This window comes from Mastomys coucha, unplaced genomic scaffold (assembly GCF_008632895.1).
Source record: "Mastomys coucha isolate ucsf_1 unplaced genomic scaffold, UCSF_Mcou_1 pScaffold7, whole genome shotgun sequence".
Taxonomy (NCBI): domain Eukaryota; kingdom Metazoa; phylum Chordata; class Mammalia; order Rodentia; family Muridae; genus Mastomys; species Mastomys coucha.
The window spans coordinates 26,422,360-26,431,100 of NW_022196913.1; the positions used below are offsets into that span (position 1 = coordinate 26,422,360).

The 8,741-nt window shown below is 38.5% G+C and overlaps 1 pseudogene; it reads right to left on the minus strand.

Annotated features, from left to right (window-relative positions):
• Positions 1–3,038: 3,038 nt before the first annotated feature.
• LOC116081889 lies at positions 3,039–4,027 on the minus strand (annotated as a pseudogene).
• Positions 4,028–8,741: the final 4,714 nt, after the last annotated feature.

Genomic DNA, 8,741 nt, shown 5'->3' on the forward strand with positions numbered 1-8,741 from the left:
TGATGACAGGTATCTGTAGTTTCTGTTCTCTTCCCTAGGTTTTCTGTTTCCAAGATTCCCTCAGTTTGTGTCCTCTTCATTGCTTCTATTTCTATTTTCATGCCTTTAATAGTTTTATTTCCTTTACCTTTTTGATTTCCTATATTCTTTATGTGACTCATTCATTTCCTCTTTAAAGGTCTCTTTCAGCTTCATTAAATTGGAGTAGGGTCATTTTCCTCTGCTTCAGTTGTGTTAGGATATGTAGGACTTGCTGTAGTAGTATGGCAGTGCCATACTGCTCTGGCTCTTTCTTGTTGACTCTGTTCTTATCTGACTTTTAGCCATTTGGGTTTTGCTGTCATAATAGCTTCAGATACTCATTTCTGAGTTTATCTTTGTTGGAGGAATGATTTTTGGATGTTGGTTTGAATTGGTTTCTGTTTCCTGTCTGTCTTCTGGTATTAGTGTGCTGGGGTTCTGGTGAATAGTGAGTCTTCAGGTCCAGTAGGGTATCTCCCCTGGAGTTTGGGAGCCAGTGAAGCCTCTGGGCTTTAACTCAATTTATATCCTGATTAAATTTGCCCAATTTTTCATGATACTTAAATTCTAGTAAAAATTTAGTCTCTGAGTCTCTGAGACTTACAATTAAATCACTTTGAGAGGGCCAGAATGGAGAATGAGTTATCTTTGTCACTTTAAGTGACTGTTAACTTTTGGTCAGTTCAGAGCTTCAGTTTACGATAATTGTTGTATGAAATAAAGTCTGCTTAAGCCACTGGGATTAGATTTTCTTTCAAACAGAGCTCAGAGTTCATTCAAACTTATTTGTTAGCCAAGTGAATGAAAGAGGCATTACTTGATGTCTGCATCTTCCAGGATGCATTGTAAAATTCACCCTGATGTCCACCTCTGTGAATCAGCACAAGGACTGAACATAGCCTAACTAATATTAGAAAGTTGCAAATATTTACCATCAAGAATTATCCACTAAAGAGAGACTTAAAAATAGGGAAAAGGCATAATCTGTCCAATATAAGAAAACAATACACATCATAAGGAGGACACTTTGAAGAGCTCTCAAGTCAGGAGAGAGTTCTGTAGAGAAGTTTGGAGTTCTGAAGGTAGAGGACATGCTAGTGGTGTTTGTAGGGAAGAAATATTGTGTAGCCACTGCCCCCACCCATGGCAGTCTATAACAGTATCAAGGAGGATCCTGAGACTGAAGTAAGTACATTTCAGCCTCTGAGTCTCTTGTAGAAAGAAGTAGTTGAAGCACTCTTACCACCAAGTTGTGGAGAGCCAACAATAGCCATGTAATGTTTGGAGAGGGACCATGGAACACTGCATCAATGACTTAAGGAGATGCAAGTCATTCCTGGTACAGGAGATTTTACTTGGTGTCATAAAATGTCTAGTTGGAACATTGTTTTCCCTATTGTATGTTGACTTCACTTCAATTTCTTTTATATATGTATATATTTTAGGAAGCTTCTATCCTAGTAGGTTTGTGTATGCCTTTTCAAAAAGCTTTGAAAAAAAGTGTACCTCTTTATATTTCCTCCTCTACCTTTTGCCTTACCTCCCATATAAATTCATCCTTTTATTTTCCTTATAATACTATATTCTAATTCCCTTTCCTTGGGAAAACCCATTTTCCACCATGATCCCTCCCTAGGTACATGACCTAGGTAGTTATATAAATTATAGCACATATAGCAAAAGCTTAAAAGATAACGTCTCATATAAGAGAACACATGCAATATTTGTCCTTTTGGATCTGTTTTACACAAACTGATTTAGAACGTGTTGATTTTTCTGGTCTTTTGTGTCAGTTACTGGAAAGGCTTTAACAAAAGAGATGTAAGACTAAGAGAAGCAATGAATGCTACCTATAAACAACTTATGTTGACATCAGAAAGACAAGGATCTGGAGAGATACTAAAGAAACCTGCTCTTCTTGTAGAGGATCCTGGTTACTTACCCAATACTCCACATCACAAGATTCATGACAGCCTATAGTTCTAGTTCCCTGGGACCCAATAACCTTCAAGCCTGTGTGGGCACCTTTACAAATGAGGCATATACTCACACAGATACATTTAGATAAAGAGAAATAAATATAAATTTGTAATATAAATACATTGCAAAACCATTTAACAATCTATAACACAAGACAATAGATATCATTTACTTAAATGTTGTGTGTATACAGTACAATCCAGAAAAATATAAATACTCATTCACCATTGTAAAGTAGAGCCATGTAGCATCCATGTGTTTATAGAGGTTCCAGTCAGATACGACAGAGACATTTTAAAAAGTAAGATAGAACATATCTCTAACAATTCAACAATTTCAATATATCATTATTTTTTCAGAGTGTGCCCATAATATTTGTAGAACCATATCAATATCTTATTGTATGGACCCAATTTAGAAAATTAAGCAATGAATCCTGCATTTAAATGTATCTAGAATGAGATTCTTTTGCAGCTCTTTGGTGATACAGAACTGGACAGTGCTGTAGAGAGCACCCAGGCATCAACAAAGGGTAGCTGCAAACAAGGTTTGCTCGACTTCAATCATACTATTGATAGATCTTGGAAAAAGACAAGTGCTCATTTTAAAATCAACATAGAACTACAGCAGATATAAAAGAAAACATTATTGTGTGTTTGTTATCTAGTTTTATTCTATATCTCTAGTCTACTCCTGCAGAGAATATTCATGAGGATAACACCAATGAAATGTTTCAGAGCATTTAAATTTGGTTTAATTGCAGTCAGCAAAAGGGAATTTGATGGTCTCTTCCAACATCTGCAGGCACCTGGCATACAGGTGCTATCAGTCATGAATGCAAGTGAATTCTTCATTAACTATAAATTTATTTAAATGTAAAAAAGTTAATCAAATCCCTTCAAAAGAATGGGAAAATGGAGAATGACATTTCTATAACACTGTATCTTGCTAAGATCTCTCTTAGCTCAAGCCTGTGAATCATCAAGATTATTGTCTAAAAATAAACACACAATCAAGCTGCTTTGTAGAATTTTGTCTTACCCACAATATTGCAGAACTGAGAGTTCTTTCATACTTATTGAACAGATAGACAAGGGAGACATTTTCTCAGTTTCTCTCACTGAGCATGCAAACATTTAGCCAGAAGTCCCTCTCTGTGAATCAGCACATGGGGCTGAAGATTGCATAACCCAGGCTCACAAATTCATGAATCTTTACCATCAATGAATAGCCTCCTAAAGAGAGACTTAAAAGCAGAAAAGGCACAATCTGTCCAGTAGAAGAAAACAAAACAGAGCATCAGAAGGAGGACACTCTGAGCAGCTCTCAGCTCAGGGGGAGTTCTGTAGAGAAGCTTGGAGTTCTGAAGGTAGAGGACATGCTGGTGGTGCTTGAGGAGAAGAAATACCATGTAGCCACTGGCCCCTCCCATGGCACCCTGAAACACTGAATCTCTGAGGACCATGAGAGGGAGAACAACCCATTTTATTTTCTGACTTTCTAGCATAAAATAACAATAGTTGTAACCATTCTTAAGCTGTGACATATTAAGACTTGTACTTTTGATGGAAGGGATTAGGTTCACACCTACCAAGCATTGAGTATCCAAAAGAACAAGAAGAGTGGAAGGATGTGCCATGCAGATTTTTGGCCTGAGCCTCCTCCACGCAGATGCTCTGGGACTGATGATGATGGCCTGGACCACAGTGAGGAGACTGCTGGTGCAGATGGAGAGGCCACGGGCCAACCTCTCCAGGTAAACAATGATCTTACAGCCTATGTCATCTAGGAAGTTTCTCAAACCAAAAGCTGCTATTGTCTTTGGAAATCCTTTTGAAAGAAGGAGTATGATGTTTGTAAAAGTCAAATTGGTGAGAATAAGGTGTATGGGTTTCTTCTCCATGCCTCTTTGGAAACTGTACATGCAATTTACAGAAACGGACATGCTCCCCAGAGTGCCAAACATTATTATGAAGAGAAAAACTATTTCCTTAATAAACTGCAAAACCATTTCTTCTTTCCTTGTATCCAAGATGCAAGTAACTTTTCAAGAAAGTATGAGTAATGTCAGGCATGAGTCTAAGCAGTGCACTTTTTGCATAGTAGTATTTCCTCCTGTGAAAGAGGCAGCAATGAATACATAATATTGCAGATTAGGTCCTTCCACCCCCACTTTTTATCCTGTGAACTCTGGAATATTGTCTGTACTATGGTGCATTTGGCAATTAGTATTAAACTTTGAACTTTTAATGGAGTTTTTTTTTTTTTAGTTGTACTACCCAAATTGACTTTTTCAATTGTTTCTTGTGTATGTGTGTGTGTGTTTCTGTCTGTCTGTCTAGTTCAAATGTCTGAGTCCATAGATTATCCTTGTTAACTGTCAGTTTGCTTAATTGAACTCTGAGTTTCCTCAAACAAAATTTCTTTCACTGTTTCTCACTCTATTTCATCATATTTCCCTACCTAATTCCCAAAGCTTGAGATGCATACTTACCCTATGTGCCTTCCCCACATCACAATACAGACACTGGGAATCTCTGCTGCTCAACACCTTCAGCATCTCAGATCTAGTAACCTTATTGTCCCCATTTCTCTTCCTTTGTTTGATATTCATTTCTTATTTGCATTTTGATTAGAATAACAATTTCTAGATTTGCTTTTGGCTTCAATGCTTTGTAACTTCAATTTCTGCATCTTAATATTTTAAAAGGTTTTACATTGACCATTCTGTGATTTCATCCCATATATGTGTTTGCTAGGTATTTTTTGTGGTAGTCTTCAATGTCAATTCAAACTGAATAATCCTTCCAGATATGGCCCATCAGTTAAAGGTGAATTATCAAAATATACCCTGAAAAAGACTCCTGTGAAAAATGTAACTACCAGAATTCAACTAGCGAGGGTGTCTGATGGAGCTCTGGGGTGCTTCCTAGGAGAGAGGGTAGCACAGAACTGTGATTCCAGGGGATTACTTACAAGTATCTGTGACCCAAATGAGTGACCTCCGGACATCTAAGGGAGCATAGAACAGCTCTGGACCAGGGGATACTGACAGAGATGCAAGGAGGAGATTGACGAGGTGTTAACTGCTGCCATGAGATGAGTGAATGAATTTATGAGTTATGAGGTCTCAATATGGCCGCATGCAGCATAGTAGGTTGGGGCACACCATTGTGAGCAGGGTCTCTCTCATCTAAGAGGTCATGGTGGCATTTGTCTCTGTGGGGACTTGGGAGCAGTAGTTATATCAGTTTCCTTTGCAGCCTGCTTCTCCTGTTTCTTTTCCAACCTGTTTGCCAGATAGGCTGTTTTGATCTATATCAGCCCAAGCTGTTTCCAGAACTTAGACCTCAGCAGGATGATATGTGAGATGTCCATTCTTTTTATTTAGGACTTAAGATAAACTGTGGGCATGTTTTCTAGAATAAGAGGAATCTGGATCTTTCAGTGGTTTCATGGGTTTGTGCATCTTCTGAGTACTTGTAGTGCCTCAGTTGTCTGTTCTTCTTATTAAACTCACAAGATTGTTTAAATGTCTATGTCCTGATGATCTCATCTGTAACCTTCATGAACCTAGCTCTGTGCCCAGGTTTGGGTACGGGTGGCCTCCTGACTTCAGAAATGTCAATTACTGCCTTCCAACTGCTTCTCTGACAAAGAAGTAATTATCATGTCTATCAGTGTATCCTAGAAATCACAGTACCGTCCTACATATCTGTAGATAATGAAATATGCTTACATTAATAGACATTAATAGAAAGGTATCATCCCTCATTAACATATTAAGAATAAATGTTAAGGTTTTAGTCAGAGATTAGAATCTGTCAAAATCCCTAATAACAATCTCCCCAAATCCTGATGGAAAATATAAACATTTGTTTAATGCTTGCTTTTCTACTTCTGTATTCCTCTTTTGAAACTTTACATCATTTTTGACATCAGATTATGATCTTTTATTTAGTGATTCCTATCTCACTGACATGGACTATAGGAGGAGGTAGAGGTGACTCATCTCTCTCATTATCTTGGAAAAGCTATAGGCAATTAATTTAATAGACAGGATGAACTTTGTGAAGAAAGATAGATGATCCTATGATGGGTCTAACATCCAAGAGCCTTAGGCAAGGTATATTCATCCATCCTGCTTTTTCTAAAAAGGAGTAAACAAAACCAAAACAGATTATTGATCTTTGCTTCTTAGTAGTAGGTTAAAGTTTAGATGAGCTATTTCAGGATGTACTAGTTCACAGCCTGGATCCTTATAGCAGGAATTCACAACATGGTAATGATAACTGTTACACTTAGTGGTTCATACTTCTACATACCCACAAGGCCTAGAATGACTGAAGTTGATATAGGTATGTATTATATCATGTTATAGGACTGAGAGATTTTTAAGGATGGATATAGAAAGAAAACTTTCCATTAGGAGTTATAAAGTTATTGTGAAAGAAAACATGTGCCAATACTTCAAAAGTAGAAATGCATGACAACAGAAAAGTATAAACTTTATAAACATTAGTCACACTGGTAAGGCACAATGCTGACAAACATTGAGGCAAAGGGGAAAAAGAAAGTTTGTGTTGTATTTTTAAGCAAGAGTTTCCCTATGTAAAGTAGTTTTGAATATAATTATCTTGCCTCAATCTCTCTAGTGCTGATATTACCTGAGTGTTTCCTTATTGTCTCAAATTTTTGATAGACATCTGAAAATCTTCTCTATATTTTTGATTCCTTTAAAAATTTTAGGAGGTAACCTTAGGCAATGCCCTACCTAGAGCTCTGTCCTGACTCCACCCTGAGGATGGAGAGTGATGCCTCAACATTCCTGTCCCATTTTTGTATCTCCAGAAACTCATCTCTTTTGATCTCTCTGGAGCCAGGGATCAGACTTCTCAGGGTCAGAAGGAAAGTGGAAGACCCAAGGTTCACAGAGCCTTTAGCTAGTCCTTGGCTTAGTCAGAGAGAGAGACTTCAGCTTTAATGAATTTCTTCACGGCATAGCAGAGGGGATGAAGATCTTACCTCCATGTACTCACCTGGACCTCTGTGGTGCAGTCAGGCTCTGGAGCAGCTCTGAATAGGTGACACTTGCCAGGTCATATTTGTACTGTGTATCTGTGGGGCTCTTGACTGCCATCAGGTACTGCAGACTTCAGGTTTCATGTTGTCTGTTACACAGAACTCATCTACTTTGGTTGTGCCTGGGACAGGCCTAAAAACCTGATCACAGAACTGAGGCATACACTTCAAAAGGAGTCAGTCTCCTGAGGTAGCCAGTCATTGACATCTCCTAACTCAGAGGTATTCTAGATTGATCTCTGCTATAATCTGTGGAGAGATCTGCATGCTTTCTTCATTTAGGTATAAAGGTGCCCTAAGAAATATTTTGTTATAGCTAAAATTGAGATTTAACATTGTTTCCTGGCCTCCACAGTGTTTCAATAATCCTAATTGATCTCCTAGCTGTAGTTAGCTTGGAATTTCTACAAAGGAGTGTCTTATTAGACAGAGTGTCTCCAAAGTTAGAGATAGCAGTTAGGCACAAATTATCAGAGCAGTCCCACAAAGTTAGAGATAGCAGTTAGGCACTAATTATCAGAGCAGTTCCACACAAGGCAGAATTGTTTTACTGACTAGAGAGAAGTTGTAGGGCTTCCCTCACTAATTATTTACATTACAGCCAAGGAATGCGAAAATACGACCCTCATATGCTTGCCTCAAGACAGACCCTGAGAGTTTATCTGGGGCTGCCAGGACAACCCAGTCCGAAGAATGACACCACTGCTCCTCCGCCTTGCACCTGGCTGATTGATTGTACTGACCTTGATGTGACCATCTCCTGCCTATGTGACTTTTGTAGTTTGCCCTGTTCTCTGTATACCATATAAACCTGATTTCTACTCTGTACAAATTACATTCAGTTACAGCACCCCCTTGTGTCTATTTCTGTTTGTAATTTCTTCACCAACGTCTTGTCAACCTGACTAGGACCCTGTTCCCCCAAGAGGTTGAGGGAGGCCCAGACTGGCCAGCCTGTGGCAGTTGTCACAGTGTCAGGAGGAATGAAGGCCACTGCAGGGCCTCAGTCCCTGCAGTATAGCTTCTCTCTTTCCCCCGATTATGACATCTGTATTGTTCAGAATTTATTTCCAGCTTAATTAGGGTTTAATTATTTTGAGGAGAAGGATGTGAGGTGATAAAATAAACAACTAACCAAGTTTCTGTGTTCTGGGTTCCCTGCATCTCCAGACTGTTTTTCACCTTCCCAAAGTGCCAAGCCATAGCCTGGCAGGAGACTACATTATACCACACAGACCAAATCTCTTTCCTCTCTTTTTGAAATAACTTGTTAGATAGAATTAACATAAATAGTTCTCAGAACCCTGAGATTCTGCTTCCTGTGCAAGTTCCAAACAAGACCAGAACAAATTTAGAGTTCTTTATTCTACTTGTATCCTTCAGTAATGAAGGGTTTTGCTGTAATTGATTGTCTCAAACCTGCATGTTAAGTTTCTTATGAGACTTGAAATATGAATACCTTCCTAACACTTGGCCTTATTCTAAAATCAATCCTTACTTATTATGAAACTTCCAAAACCACTTCTAAACCTTATATGTGCCCAAGACTGGACCTTCAAGATACTTTTCATTCTAGTTCCTAGGAGGTCTTTCCTAGCACAGATGCAAAATGATATAAATGCTTGAATAAATGTGTATGCAGGGCTGCGATTAGAGGT